We start from the raw sequence: 14,006 nt of genomic DNA, 5'->3' as shown, positions 1-14,006 counted from the left end.
ATCTATCTATCTATCTATCTATCTATCTATCTATCTATCTATCTATCTATCTATCTATCTATCTAATCTATCTATCTAAGCTTCCCAGGTGGTGCTAGTGGTAACGAACCCGCCTGCCAATGCAAGAGCCTTAAGAGACACGAGTTCCATCCCTGGGTCAGGAAGATCTCCTGGAGGAGGGCATGGCAACCCATTACAGTATTCTTGCCTGGAAAATTCCATGTACAGAGGAGCCTATAGTCTAACGGGTGGGCTATAGTCTAAGGGGTCATACACAGCTGAAGCTATTTAGCACATTTATCTATCATTTACCTACCTGTGGTCTATTTACCATCTATTTATTGAATCCATCATCTGTCAATCAATATAATCTACAGTTTGTTCTAATCCATCCACCCATCCATCTTTTATCTGGACTCACAAAACAGTATGTGTATATAGAATATATATTGTTCATATATATAGAATGTGCATATATGTGCATATATATAGAATATATATATGCTATATATAAATTATGTAATTTTTGTTTTTCAAGACTACCATTCATTGAATCCATAGAAATACACTACATATAAAACAAAAAATGCCATATGATGTGAAAAAATACCATATATGTGTATATATACACGGCATTTTTCCTTGTTACAAAAGTGATACATGGAAACATTCAAAACTAGAAAGCAATCAGGAAACAAAACTAACACAAAAACTAAAAATTCATAATTTCACCTTCAGTGTCCATTATTTTTAATGTCTTGCTAAACCTTTAGTCTTTTTTTTAATTCATTTATGCTTACAGACACAAGTTCAGCTAGTATATTTCATTTTGTAATCTACTTTTGTCAGTTAATAGTATAACCTGGTTAATAAATATTCCTCTGTGACATAATGTATTCATAGCCTATATGGATAAACCATAACTGAATCAATCTATTTTTAGATGTTAAGGCTTGCTTTGCTTTCATACTATTAAATAAACAAGCCTGAATAGATAGCTAGTGGGAACCTGCTATATAGCACAGGGAACTCTGTGATGGTGCTCTGTGATGGTCTAAGGGCTGGGATAGTTGGGGGCTGGGAGAGAGATTCAGGAGGCAGGGGATATATGTATACATTTAACTGATTCACATTGTTGTGCAGCAGAAACCAATACAACACTGTAAAGCAGTTATACTCCAATAAAATATGAATAAATAAAAGTAAGCCTGCAAAGAACACCTTTAAGCTAAATCTTTGTTCATACCCATCATTATTTCCTCAGACTAAATTGCCAGAAGTGGAATGGAGTCATTGGTCAAAGGATGTGCTTGGCTATACTTTGACTTTTATCTTTCCACTATTGTTCATTGTTGCTTCCTAGCATTCCACTGATACCTGATCCAGGTTTCCTGGTTTTTCTCTATGCTATGCCCAGACACACACTTTTGGAACTACAAGAATTGTGAATACCTTTGGCCTAACACGTTGTGGCTTTAACTTTAAACTGATGTACTTGCACACTAACTTACCTGAAGGGGACATGGCTCATTCATGCAGATGAGTCTAAAGTACCTCCAAGGACAATATAGCAGGTAAATAAATTAAATAAGTAAATAAATAAAAACTAAATTTAGAGTTATTAGCACAGTGCCCGACTTACAGTCAGTGCTCTATAAATGCTCTATCAATGACATTGATCTCAGTAAACACTGTTGAAAGGTTTTAGTAGGCAAGCAGTGAACCTGGTGATGAAGAAAGAGATAGAGAAAACCTTGGGAAGAGGCAGAGACAAACGGGAGAAAGAAAAGCACAGAAGGTGAGATGTGATCGTGGTGTATCACAGACAGGATAACTAAGATTTATTGTGTCCACCATATGCGTAGCATTATGGTAGATGCTTCACTATATTACTCATTTAGTCTTACAACAGCACCTGGCCTCAAGTTTACACCCTGGTAGGTGCCAGACCTGAGATTACAACCCATGTTTTGTCTGATTCAAAGTTCATGTGGTTTTTGCTGAGAACGAACCACTTCACAGTCCTTGACCATCATCACATCCTGCAGTGAGTTCAGTGATGCAGTTGATAGATTTAAGCTTTTAGTTGGTTGGAGAGAGAAATGGTGATGGAATCTGGCCCCTGTTTCACTCATTCTCATCTGCCATCACTTCTCTCTGTGGAGCATTTTGCTGTAGTATAATGAGCCTCCCCACTATGCCCTCACCCAGGACATCTATTGGTTTCTTTATTCAAGGAATTTTTATTACGTTTTGATACTGTTGTTAGTAACTATTATTTATTAAATCCTACTGTGTAACTTATCTCAGTATTTTTCAAAACACTATGAAATATATAACATTTTCCTAGTTCAGCAGATGGGGAAACTGCGACTCAGGTTAAGTAAATTGCCTAAGATTTAACAAAAAATAAGCAACCAATCTAGAGTTAAAACATAGAATACTCTTTATCTCAAATATCATTTTTTTCTCCTCTTTGCAGATTGTTGTTGTTCAGTCACAAAATCGTGTCCAACTCTCCTTTCTTCAAGGCTCAATTTAAATTTTACTTCCTCTGTGTAGCTGTGAGAGTAACCTCAAGAATGCTCTCTCTCTCCCCCTCTCTCCCAACCTTTATTGATTGCTTACTATGTGCCAGCTGTAGTGCTAGGTGTCAAGGATGTGTGTACACACACACACACACACACATATAATGTAGTGTAAATTTATGGCTGAAAAAGTAATCCATGTGGAAGTTTCTGATACTGAAGAGGATAGCAGGAGTTGAAGTGACAGAGAGAAAAGTCTTGAATTCATTAAAGAAGGGACAAGTACATTAGAAAATAAGGTAATGCCTGTGATTAGATGGTGAAACAGTCAAGAGAATCATCAAACATGCATTTTGTCCTTGAGATAATAATCTCCTTAGAGATACAAGAATAAGACATAATATTGAAAGTGACAAAAGTTTTTAAGCAAATGTTCAATGGTATAGTATAGACCATGATCAGGGGTTCATAAAAGTGAAAAATCATTGGGGTTCACAGATGGCTTCATGAGGACCTGGGGCTTGTATTGAATCTTAGAAGGTGGGGTGAGGACAGAACAAAGGACTAGAAGTTGAAAACTGTTCTCATCTTGGTTTTGTTACTAACTCAGTTTCCTCATCCATAAGTGAGAGGTTTTCACTAAGTTATCTCATGGCTTGTTTCTAATTTTTGACAGACTTTGATTATGGAGAATATTCCAGGCAGAAGACACAGCATTCTAAAAAAAATTTTTTTTTTGTAAAATGGAATCACTTGATCTGTACTGTATGCATCATTAAGTTACATTATTATGAAATCCCTTTAAAGTAAACAAGTTTCTAGAATTTAGAATCAGCCAGTGAAGCATACAGATGCTGTTCATTAAGCACTGCTGCTGCTGCTGCTAAGTTGCTTCAGTCGTTCAGACTCTGTGAGACCCCAGAGACGGCAGCCCACCAGGCTCCTCTGTCCCTGGGATTCTCCAGGCAAGAACTTTGGAGTGGGTTGCCATTTCCTTCTCCAATGCATGAAAGTGAAAAGTCAAAGTGAAGTCGCTCAGTCATGTCCAACTCCTAGCGATCCCATGGACTGCAGCCCACCAGGCTCCTCCGCCCGTGGGATTTGCCAGGCAAGAGTGCTGGAGTGGGGTGCCATTGCCTTCTCCAAAGCTCATTAAGCACAAGTCACTGCAAACAAGGTACACTTTATTAAGATATTTTGTTAACCTTGGTGCAAACTCAAAGATATTAACAATTTTAAATTGCATGAGGCCTATTAGTTTGTGCATATCCCTTAAGTATTCTGTTATTGGATAGAAATCATAGCTTTAAGTGGTTTGACATATGAAATATTGAGTCCATTTCTGTAGCTACCCATTGAAAGCATATTTCATTACTATATAGTTAAATCAACATTACTGTGCTCTTTATCTAGTAGATATTTGAGTGCCTACTTTGTGTTGGGCACTATTCCAGACACTGATGAAGAAATTAGTTCCTCCACAAGCAATAGAGCATCACACCTCACATTTTAGAATTTAAAAATTGTTACTAATAAAGCTCCTTAATCTTGTATTCTCTTTTACAAACCCTGTGACTGGCCCCTATCTCCTGTGAAGTGAAAGTGATAGTTGCTCAGTCGTGTCCAACACCATGGGTTGTAGCCCAGGCTCCTCTGTCCATGGGATTCTCCAGGCAAGAATCCTGGAGTGGGTTGCAAGGCCCTCCTCAGAGGGCAGCTTATGTATGTTTAAAGGGTCTCCCTGATAGCTCAGCTGGTAAAAAATCCACCTGCAATGCAGGACACCCTGGTTCAATTCCTGAGTCAGGAAGATCCTCTGGAGAAGGGATAGGCTACCCACTCCACTATTCTTGGGCTTCTCTGGTGGCTCAGCTGGTAAAGAATCCACCTGAAATGCAGGAGACCTGGGTTCAATCCCTGGGTTGGGAAGATCCCCTGGAGACAGAAAGTCTACCCACTCCAGTATCCTGGCTTGAAGAATTCCATGGACTCTATAGTCCATGGGGTCGCAAAGAGCTGCATACGACTGAGCGACTTCCACTCTCACTTTCAAAGGCATCTCAGGCTAGAGCAGAACTCTAGATTCTCTCTCTTCTTGGTTCCCCCCACCCAATGTCCCACTAGAATATCACTCCAGGACGGTAGGGACTTTGTTTTATTCACTGTTTCTCCAGACTTGAGAAAAGTGCTTGGCACTTATATGCATGGTCAGTAAATATCTAGTGAATGAATGGATGATAGTAAATGGGATAAAGGGGAATGATGGTTAATTTTATGTGTCAACGTGACCAGTCTATCAGTTCAGTTCAGTTCAGTCGCTCAGTCGTGCCTGACTCTGCGACCCCATGAATCACAGCACGCCAGGCCTCCCTGTCCATCACCAACTCCCGGAGTTCACTCAAACTCATGTTCATTGAGTCGGTGATGCCATCCAGCCATCTCATCCTCTGTCGTCTCCTTCTTCTCCTGACCCCAATCCCTCCCAGCATCAGAGTCTTTTCCAATGAGTCAACTCTTTGCATGAGGTGGCCAAAGTATTGGAGTTTCAGCTTTAGTATCAGTCCTTCCAATGAACACCCAGGACTGATCTCTTTAGAATGGACTGGTTGGATTTCCTTGCAGTCCAAGGACTCTCAAGAGTTTTCTCCAACACCACAGTTCAAAAACATCAATTCTTCAGCACTCAGCTTTCTTCACAGTCCAACTCTCACATCCATACATGACTACTGGAAAAACCATAGCCTTGACTAGATGGACCTTTGTTGGCAAAGTAATATCTCTGCTTTTTAATATGCTTTTTAACTAGGTTGTGCCCAGTTATTTGGTCAAGCACTTGTCTAGATGTTGCTGTGAATGTATTTTGTAAATGTGATTGACATTTTCAACCAACTACTGTTAAATAAGGAGATTCAGCTTGATGATCTGGGTGGCCTTATCCTATCCCTTAAAAGTTTCAAGAGTGAAAACAGAAGTTTCTCAGAGTATAAATTCTGTCTCAAACCTGAAACAGAAATCCCGCTTGAGTTTTCAGCACATTCTACTGTTTTTGGACTTTCCAATCTCCAAAATTTTATGAGCCAGTTCCTTAAAGTAAATCTATTTTTGCAAGTATGTTGGTTCTGTATCTATTGGTTCCAATTCTCTGGAGAACCCTGACTGATACGAAAGGGATGACAAAAATCAGGAGGGACTATAGCCCAGGAAACACTGACTTACTGGCTGTGTTTCTTCTCTCAGCAGAAACCCCAAGTGAATGTACACATTCATTTTCTAGTTTGGGTTTAACCTTTATCCCACCCCTTTCATCTCATTCACCCTCTGCTTCTTTCTGCCCCCAAAGTTCCTAAAGAGTCCCTTGGGCTGTTAAAAATGTTGCCACTCACTGAATTGAACTGTTCTGGATATTTCAATAACTGAGTTCATTACAGTGTAGTTGGAATAAAGTATAATCTTTTTTCACTGGTAATTTTAAAAGCTCCTTTAAGAAATACCTCCAGGTTCAATCTACTTTGCAAATAGAAAGTGATTTCCTTACTGTTAACCAATTCAATCAGATTTCATTTACTGAGAGGTTCTGAAGTACAGGGAAGGAAGCCAAGAGAAGTGATGCTGGCCACAGCTGGGCTGCCCACTGGAAGCCTACAGTCGACTGAATGAAGCTGTCCAGCGTGCTCGGCTGCCTTCACTTGCAGTGACACAGCCACACCCTCCATCGCTGACCCTGCTCCTATAATGAACCGCATTTATGATATCACTGTCAGCCATTAGCTCTCACCAGAGCTGCCAAACCCCAGTCCTTTGGTCTCAAATCCCCTTAACATTTTTCCCTTTGAGGGGAGCTGGGGGATGGGGGCTTTGCTGGAGATAATCTGCATATCTCTTTGCTTCTTTGGATGATACAGTGGCGGAAGTGGAAATATCATTTCAAGAAGCAATAGAAGGTTAGATATGAACCTACATAAATCTAAACATTATGTAATTGGGGAAATGGAGAAAGGAAAGGATCAGCATCAAATGAAACAATTGGCAAGTTTTCCAGAACATGACTCAGTTGATAAATTTTATCCTCGATTCCTTTCTTTCCCTTGTTTCTCCCATCCAGTGTATGAGCAGGTCGTAATGGGTCTGCTTTTAAATGCATCCTGATTCTGATCACTTCACATCACCTCTGGCCACATAATTTATCTTCCCTTTTTCCAGGACCAAAACCCTGTGGTCTTTTCTCTACATAGTAGCTGGAGTGATCCTTTCAAATGTAAAACAGAACTTGTCTTCTATTTGAATCTTCTAGCAGCTTCTCAAGTCATGGAATGAAATCCAATTTTCTCATCCATATCCACAAATCACCATGTGACTTGGCTACTACAGGTACCTCTGTCCTCATTTCCTGCTACTTTGCTTCTTAGCCCTCTGTTCCAGCCACATTGGCCTTTGGTTGGCTGCCTTTTATGCTCCTAAGTCCTCAGGCCATTGTCACCTGCTGTTCCTCCCTCCTGCCATGCTGTTGCTTAGATTGCTACCTGGCTAGCCTTGCATCATTTTCTTCACCATAATTATCATCTGCCATTATATCATGCATTTATTTACACATTTGTCAGTAATCTCAGTTGAAATGTAAGCTCCAGGAGAACAGCTGCTTTTTTGTTGCTGTTGGTCATTACTGTATATCCTCCTTGCTTTTTCAGAACATAACCTTAGATAGTCCTAAGGAGGGACTGGGTAAATGAATGAGAAACTCTCTGAGCTCTGAGTTCAGTGGCTAAGGACACCTGAGTGGCTAGAATCTCTAGAGTAGTGGTTCTCAGACATTGCTGTGTATCCAAATCCATTGGGAAACTTGTTAAAGCTTATGAGTTTGAGCTCATTTTGTTCTAGACTAAGACTTTCTCAGTCTGCATTTCACACACACATTCCAAGGGTCCTAGTTCACTCTTGTGTACCTGGCTTTAATTGAAGTCTTGGCAGATAGATAATCCACAGAAGCTATTTTATTCCCAGGTGACCAGGAATTAGTTACAAATATGCATGGTTCAGTGAGCTTCCCAGGTGGCACCAGTGGTAAAGAACCCACCTGCCAATGCAGGAGACGTAAGAGATACGGGTTAATCTGAGGGTTGGGAAGACCCCCTGGAGGAGGGCATGGACACCCACTCCAGTGTTCTTACCTGAGACTCTCATGGACAGAGGAGCCTGGTAGGCTACAGTCCATAGGGTTGCAAAGAGTTGAACATGAGTGAAGTGACTTAGCATGCAGATATGCATGCAGCATGCACTCATGGTTCAAGCCTGAGGGATATGGGATATGAAGGTTGGGGATTGATTTCCTAAGTTGATGTTAATGGGAGTTTATTGAGCTTTGAGTGGAAAATGATGGAAACAAGAAAGTAGAAACTATTTTATACATGGAAGCATTTTATACCTAGATAAAGCATGGACTGATTGCTTAGGGAGGCCCAATATTTGAGATGATTGCTTTTTACAATTAAATATAAAATTTATAACCAGCAAATTCAGTCTATTTCGAATGATGCAAATAAGGGCCATTTTTTTTTAATTCATCTTCAGTGAAACCCCTTTAGATATTTAAAATGTCAAAGGTAGTATTTTACTCTTCAGGTATAAAAGAGAGTGATTAAGTGATTTTGGCCAGAGTAATAATTGTTTCTCACACAGCTGTAAAGGAGATATTTAGAGTGTGTAATGTCCTTATGTGTGTGAACATTTTGGGATTTGTGGATATGACATCTAAGTGAATAAGTCCTTGTTACTGCATCTCATCAGATAGAATCTTCTTACTGCATTAGCCAAGGCTGCCCAAGGCAATCAACCCACCACTTCTCCACTTTATTCCTCCCAGTCAGAGAGGACAATGGAAGAAAGGCAGTGAGGAGTTATCAATCAGCTTGGATTCTAAATAAGGACTTCAGGAGAAGGAAATTGCTAGGAAAAGATTTGTTAGGGCCACTTAAAGTATCAACACAGGTCCACAGGATCCACTGATACCATACATTATTGTTACCACTAACAGTCCCTCATTGGAATAAAGGTCCTTCATTAAAAAATACTATATATATATATATATATATATATATATAAATTCTACAAAGTACCAAGTAGTGCTCATATTGAGAAAGGGTTAATTTTTGTTTTTGTAGTTATTGGAATATAACAGGAAAAAAGTTACCAATTACACATGAATTCTAAGGTCACACCTGTTTGGTTTTAAAATAAATTTATTAGTTTACTTATTATTTTAAAAGTCATTTAAATGCCTGTTTTGTGCAGGTTCTATGATAAGCACTGGAATATCAAAGATAGAAGACAGTATCTGCATCAGGGCCTACTTTTTTTTCTTTATGCATTTATTATTACCTGGCATTATGTGTGTTTTTTTCTGTGTGTGTAATGTTCATTGTTGATGGGTAATATAGCTGTGTGTGTGAGATTACCTATCTCCCTCATCCAAATGTAAGCTTCTGTTTTGTTCATTGCTGACTATATCTCCAATGCACAGAGTATTCATATAGTATAAAGTCATTACATAAAACATATGTTTTAAAACATATTTGTTTTAAAAAATAGGTAAGCATAAAGTGCAGTGGAAAGATAGCAGAGGAGAACCAGCTCAGCCTGAGGAATGAGAAAAACCCTCAGCCAAGAGTTCACTAGGGAGCAAGTCATGAAGAGATTCTGAAGAGTGAAAACAAGGCATTTAGGAAAAACTGTGAGCTGTACTTCTGGAGCAAAGAGTGTGTTGGTGAAAAGAAGAGGAAAGAGAAGTATGGCAGAGGAAGAAAGTAGAAGGAGATCACAGTGGGCCTTGGACTCCATGTTGAGGAGTCTGGATATTTTCTTGAGGCAAAGGGTCCGGATGGGTCTGCTGGATGCCTGTAGGTTTGACCTGTCTGAGTCCCCATTCCACCTTCCTCTGACAACACTGCCTGGACATTCACTTGTTGTATGTGACTGAGGAGGGCCTGACTGCATCTCCTAGGCTCTGGGGACAGACCTGTGACCTAGACCTGGGTATTTAGTTTTCTATCTTCCTGGTCAGAGGGATCGATTTCTGCGCGAGAATGTGACTCAAGTTAGTGCCAAAAGACTTAATCCTGGAACTTTTTTTTGGTTGGAACTATTTGGTATAAGAAAGTACTTTTGCACTGAGGTTGAAGAGCTTTGATACTATAAACTTTGGGGACACCATGAAAGAAGGATCTACTAAAATAAAACTAACATAAAGTAAAGAAATATTAAGATATGAAGAGATATGCTCTCTGATGACATTGTTTAAACATCTGGACTTAGCCACATGTAAAATTAAAACCTTTGCTGGACCTTCCAGTTGTGTGGGCCCCCAAAGTCCTCTGACCTCTTTTTTTTTTTTTTTAGCCAGTTAGATTTTCTTAAGCCAGTACGTTAGATTTCTCTCTCATTCACAGAAGAATCCTAGCTGTTTGAATATAGAAGAAATTGGAGGCTAGATGCCAGAAAGAAGGTGTGTGTGACAGAGAGATTTTGAGATTTCTGGAGAAAATTAGACTGTTAAACTGCTGAAGGCTCTGGTGATTAGGTATGTCAAGTCAAGACTAGAGAATAAAATATGGACTACACCAGATCTGGGCAGGGGTCTGAGGGCTAAGAAATTTGTGAACTATTAATATGAACTATCAGAAACCAAAGGCCCTGTCTGGATTTCTCTAGAATCCAAGCTGCTAAATTGGAATAGTTAAATTTTCACTGAAGGCTGAGGGCAAGGCAGTGATGTGGAGTGGGGCCCTGGCTCAAAGGCTAATATATGCATATCAAGCTGGTCCAAGGAGAGCTGTTTACCTTTATGAAGCCTGTTTTCACATGCAGTTTATATTCTGGAATTAATCACAATACAGAGCTTATTTACATTTAGAAAGTGGTCTGAAAGTGTAGATGATTAACTATAGAGAATAAGAATGGGAGGAAAGAAGCCAGATTACAGTATCAACATCTGGCTGTGAAGGGAAAAATTCTTTCTTGACTAGGGTTCCACCTGCCCATTGAGCATGACTCTTTGGCAGATTCCACCAGTGTCTTCCATGACTTAGAATGATTCTGAATCAGGTTTTTTATCAAAGACCACCTATGCAATCGTTCCATCTTGGGTGGATCTATTTGCAAATGGGCATTGTGGCTAGCAATATAACTGTATTTGTTCCAAGTTAGTGTAAAAGTGGCTCTGAAGTAGTTTACTTACAACTTTGTACTGGGAAATCTGTCCTTCAAAACTCTAAATATCATCTCTTATTTCAAATGATGCCTGAGGGGTTAATGAATCTGCAGTCTTTATCACCTAACAGGTTGAAACTCTCCTAATGTCTGGATTGAGCATCTGTACTCATATGAAAAGATGCTTCAGTTCAGTGGTAGAGATATAAATCAAGATAAAGGAAGTACTTCTGAAGCTTCAATACAGATACTCCTTGACAGTACTGCCCAGCCATGACTCTGACAGTAATGTGTGATAAATGATCAATGCCTGTCAATGCTCTAGGGTGCCAAGGCCATTATTAAATAAAAATTGTCTGGGACTAGAATATATACTTCATTTGAATGCAACTGTTTATAAGCATCTAAAAGGAAAGGTGGAGGTCATCCAACCATTATATTAAAGGGAAAATCTAATATATTCTATTTTTTAAATTTAACCAGAGGGTAACATTTTAAAATACCATTCAGGTTGTATTATTAACATCTCTGCTGGAGATGATGTACTGAACAGACGAAGTGATACACTTGCTTTGTTACTGACACATTGTCTGCCTGTGCCCATTTTAGAAGAGGACAAGGAAGTCAGGAACTGGAAAACCCAAGTAGCCACAGGGATGCTTATAATTTCCTTGAGATAGCACTGGCCTATTATTATTCCACTTAAATCTGAAGAAGTTTATAAAATCTTATCCATAACACTCCTTTGAAGATACTGTTTTTCTGATGGTATGTCACTGTGATTCAGAAAGAATAGCAGAGGTTGATAGAAAGTACACTTGAAGAAATGTTAAAAATCAAACTGATAGAAACAGTAAGTCTGGAGTAGAAGCTAAAATGAACCATAGATACTGTCTTTTTCTTGCTTATTATAAACACATAAGAACTTCATAAAACATTGTGATATAACACAGTACCCTGTGTGGTAACTAAGAACTCATCTTGATTGGAAAATTCTTCTCTGGCAGTCATTCATTCAAAAAGTGCTTATTTGGTATTTTCTCAATTCTAGTCACTGAGGAAAGAACAATAAACACAGTAGACTGGACCCTGGTGTCTATCCTGGGGAAGCATGGAGTCTAATAAAGAGACAGAGGTTATGAAAATAATTACACAAATGAATTAATTATACACATACTCAATATTATGGTAAGTCTTAAGGTGGAAAAGTACAGAATGTCATGAGAACAAATCACAAGGGCACCAGTATAAACTAATTCCTACCTGGATACTTCCCATCTCTTTATTTGGTTTAGACATTAGAGAATCCACCTGCAATGCAGGAGAGCTGGGTTCGATCCTTGGGTTGGGAAGATCCCTTGGAGAAGGGCATGGCAACCCACTCCAGTATTCTTGCCTTGAAAATTCCATGGACAGGGGAGCCTGGTGGGCTACAGTCCATGGAGTCACAAAAGAGTCTGAGAAGTTACTACTTGTCATCTCTTCATGTATTATGTTAAACTTTTCCTATGGCTCTTATTTTAAACATTTAATTTTGAAATTATGTAGATTTCTGGAAAGCTGCAAAGACAGCACAGAGAGAGCCCATGTTCATCCAGTTTCTCCCACTGAGCACATCTTACTTAACTGTTGTACAATATCAAAACCAGGAAACTGATATTAATATAAAATATGTATAGTTCTATGTAATTTTACTACACATTAGTTCCATGTAACCGTGACTGCAACCAAGATACAAAAGTCTTCTACCACTGCAAAGGTTTCCCTCCTGCTCCCACTTTATAATCAGTCACATCCACTGACCCCTCCCCACCACTGTCATTAAGTTCTGGAAACCACTAATCTGTTCTTCATCTCTATAGTGTTGTCATTTCAGAAGTATTATATAAATACAATCATACATATGTAATCTTCTGAGATTGGCTTTTTTCACTTGGCATAATGCCCTTGAGATCCAGCCAAGTTGTTGCCTGTATCAATGATTCTTACTTTTTATTGGGCTATTACTTCACAGTGTGAATGTATAATAGTTTGTTTAACCATTCACCTGTATGCGTGCTAAGTTGCTTCAGTGTCCAACTCTTTGCGACCCTATGGACTGTAGCCCACCAGGCACCTGTGTCCTTGGAATTCTCTAGGCGAGAATACTGGAGTGGGTTGCCATGCCCTCCTCCAGGGGGTCTTGCTGACCCGGGGATCGAACACATCTCTTGCGTGTCCTGCACTGGCAGGTGGGTTCTTTACCACTAGTGCCACCTGGGAAGCCCAACCCTTTACCTTTTATAGGATATTTTGGCTATTTCTTATGAATTTCTAAATATATTAATTATAGTTATTACTATTAATTATAACCATTATTTTTAACCCAACATCTGAGATTTTTGCAGGTTTGTTTTATTGACTAAGTTTCTTTCTCTTGATTATGGGCAATTTTTTTTCTATTTCTTCTCATGTCCAGAAATCTTTTATTATTAAACTAGACATGTTGGTGATATACCATAGAGACTGGATTTTGTTATCCTCCCTGACAATTCCTGAGTTTTGTTTTGAAATTAAGTTAAATTACTGACAGATCCCCTAGAATGTGTAGACTTGGTTTTATGAGTTGTTAGGCTGAGTCTATTTTTCCCTCAACTCAAAGGGAATTTCTTATTCTTGTGACTTAGTCTTTCTAAGGTGTGATCTTTTTAGGGGTTTTAATGGAAAGCTTAACGTATTTACCGACTTTCCTAAATGGCTGGATTCAGACTCCAACCTGACTTCCATACCGCAGATAACAGCTGAAATCTCTGTTCATCTCTCCCCCTATCCTAGCCTTTCAGCTGCTTTTTTTCTCTCTGGCAATCTTGGCATTTTACTTACATTTGTAATTCAAGGATCAACCAAGGACTCACGGGAAGTTTATACTTAGATTTTGAGTTTCTCTTGTGGCTCACTTCCTCCTAAAATTTCTAGGCACTCTGGAAGCATTAAATTTCATGCTCTGCTTTATCAGATCAACACAACTGCACTTTTTTTTGCTGATATTTCCCTGCCCTGCATCTTCCAGACTGGGGAGTAGCCCTCAGGGAGGAAGCTGTATAAACACTCATTTATACAGTGAGATTCCCTTCATTGGGGTTTGATTCTCTCCTAGTTTTTGCTTGTTTTCAGTTACTCTCTCATGTCTTCAAGCAGATTAAAAATTTTTTTTCTCAGGATTTATGATTTTTAATCTATCAGAAGGTCAATTTGATTTAAACAACTCTTCCATGTCTTACTTAACACGATCTGTTTTTG

The 14,006-nt window shown here is 39.1% G+C and overlaps 1 protein-coding gene across 1 annotated transcript in view; it reads right to left on the bottom strand.

Moving 5' to 3' along the window:
• Window positions 1–14,006, bottom strand: part of GABRB1 (gamma-aminobutyric acid type A receptor subunit beta1) — a 434,566-nt gene that overhangs the window by 2,370 nt on the left and 418,190 nt on the right. The window lies entirely within an intron of this gene.

Source organism: Oryx dammah, unplaced genomic scaffold (genome assembly GCF_014754425.2).
Source record: "Oryx dammah isolate SB20612 unplaced genomic scaffold, SCBI_Odam_1.1 HiC_scaffold_3, whole genome shotgun sequence".
Lineage (NCBI taxonomy): Eukaryota > Metazoa > Chordata > Mammalia > Artiodactyla > Bovidae > Oryx > Oryx dammah.
Note: the sequence above shows the minus strand (reverse complement) of the source record. Positions and strands in the feature narration are given on the sequence as shown.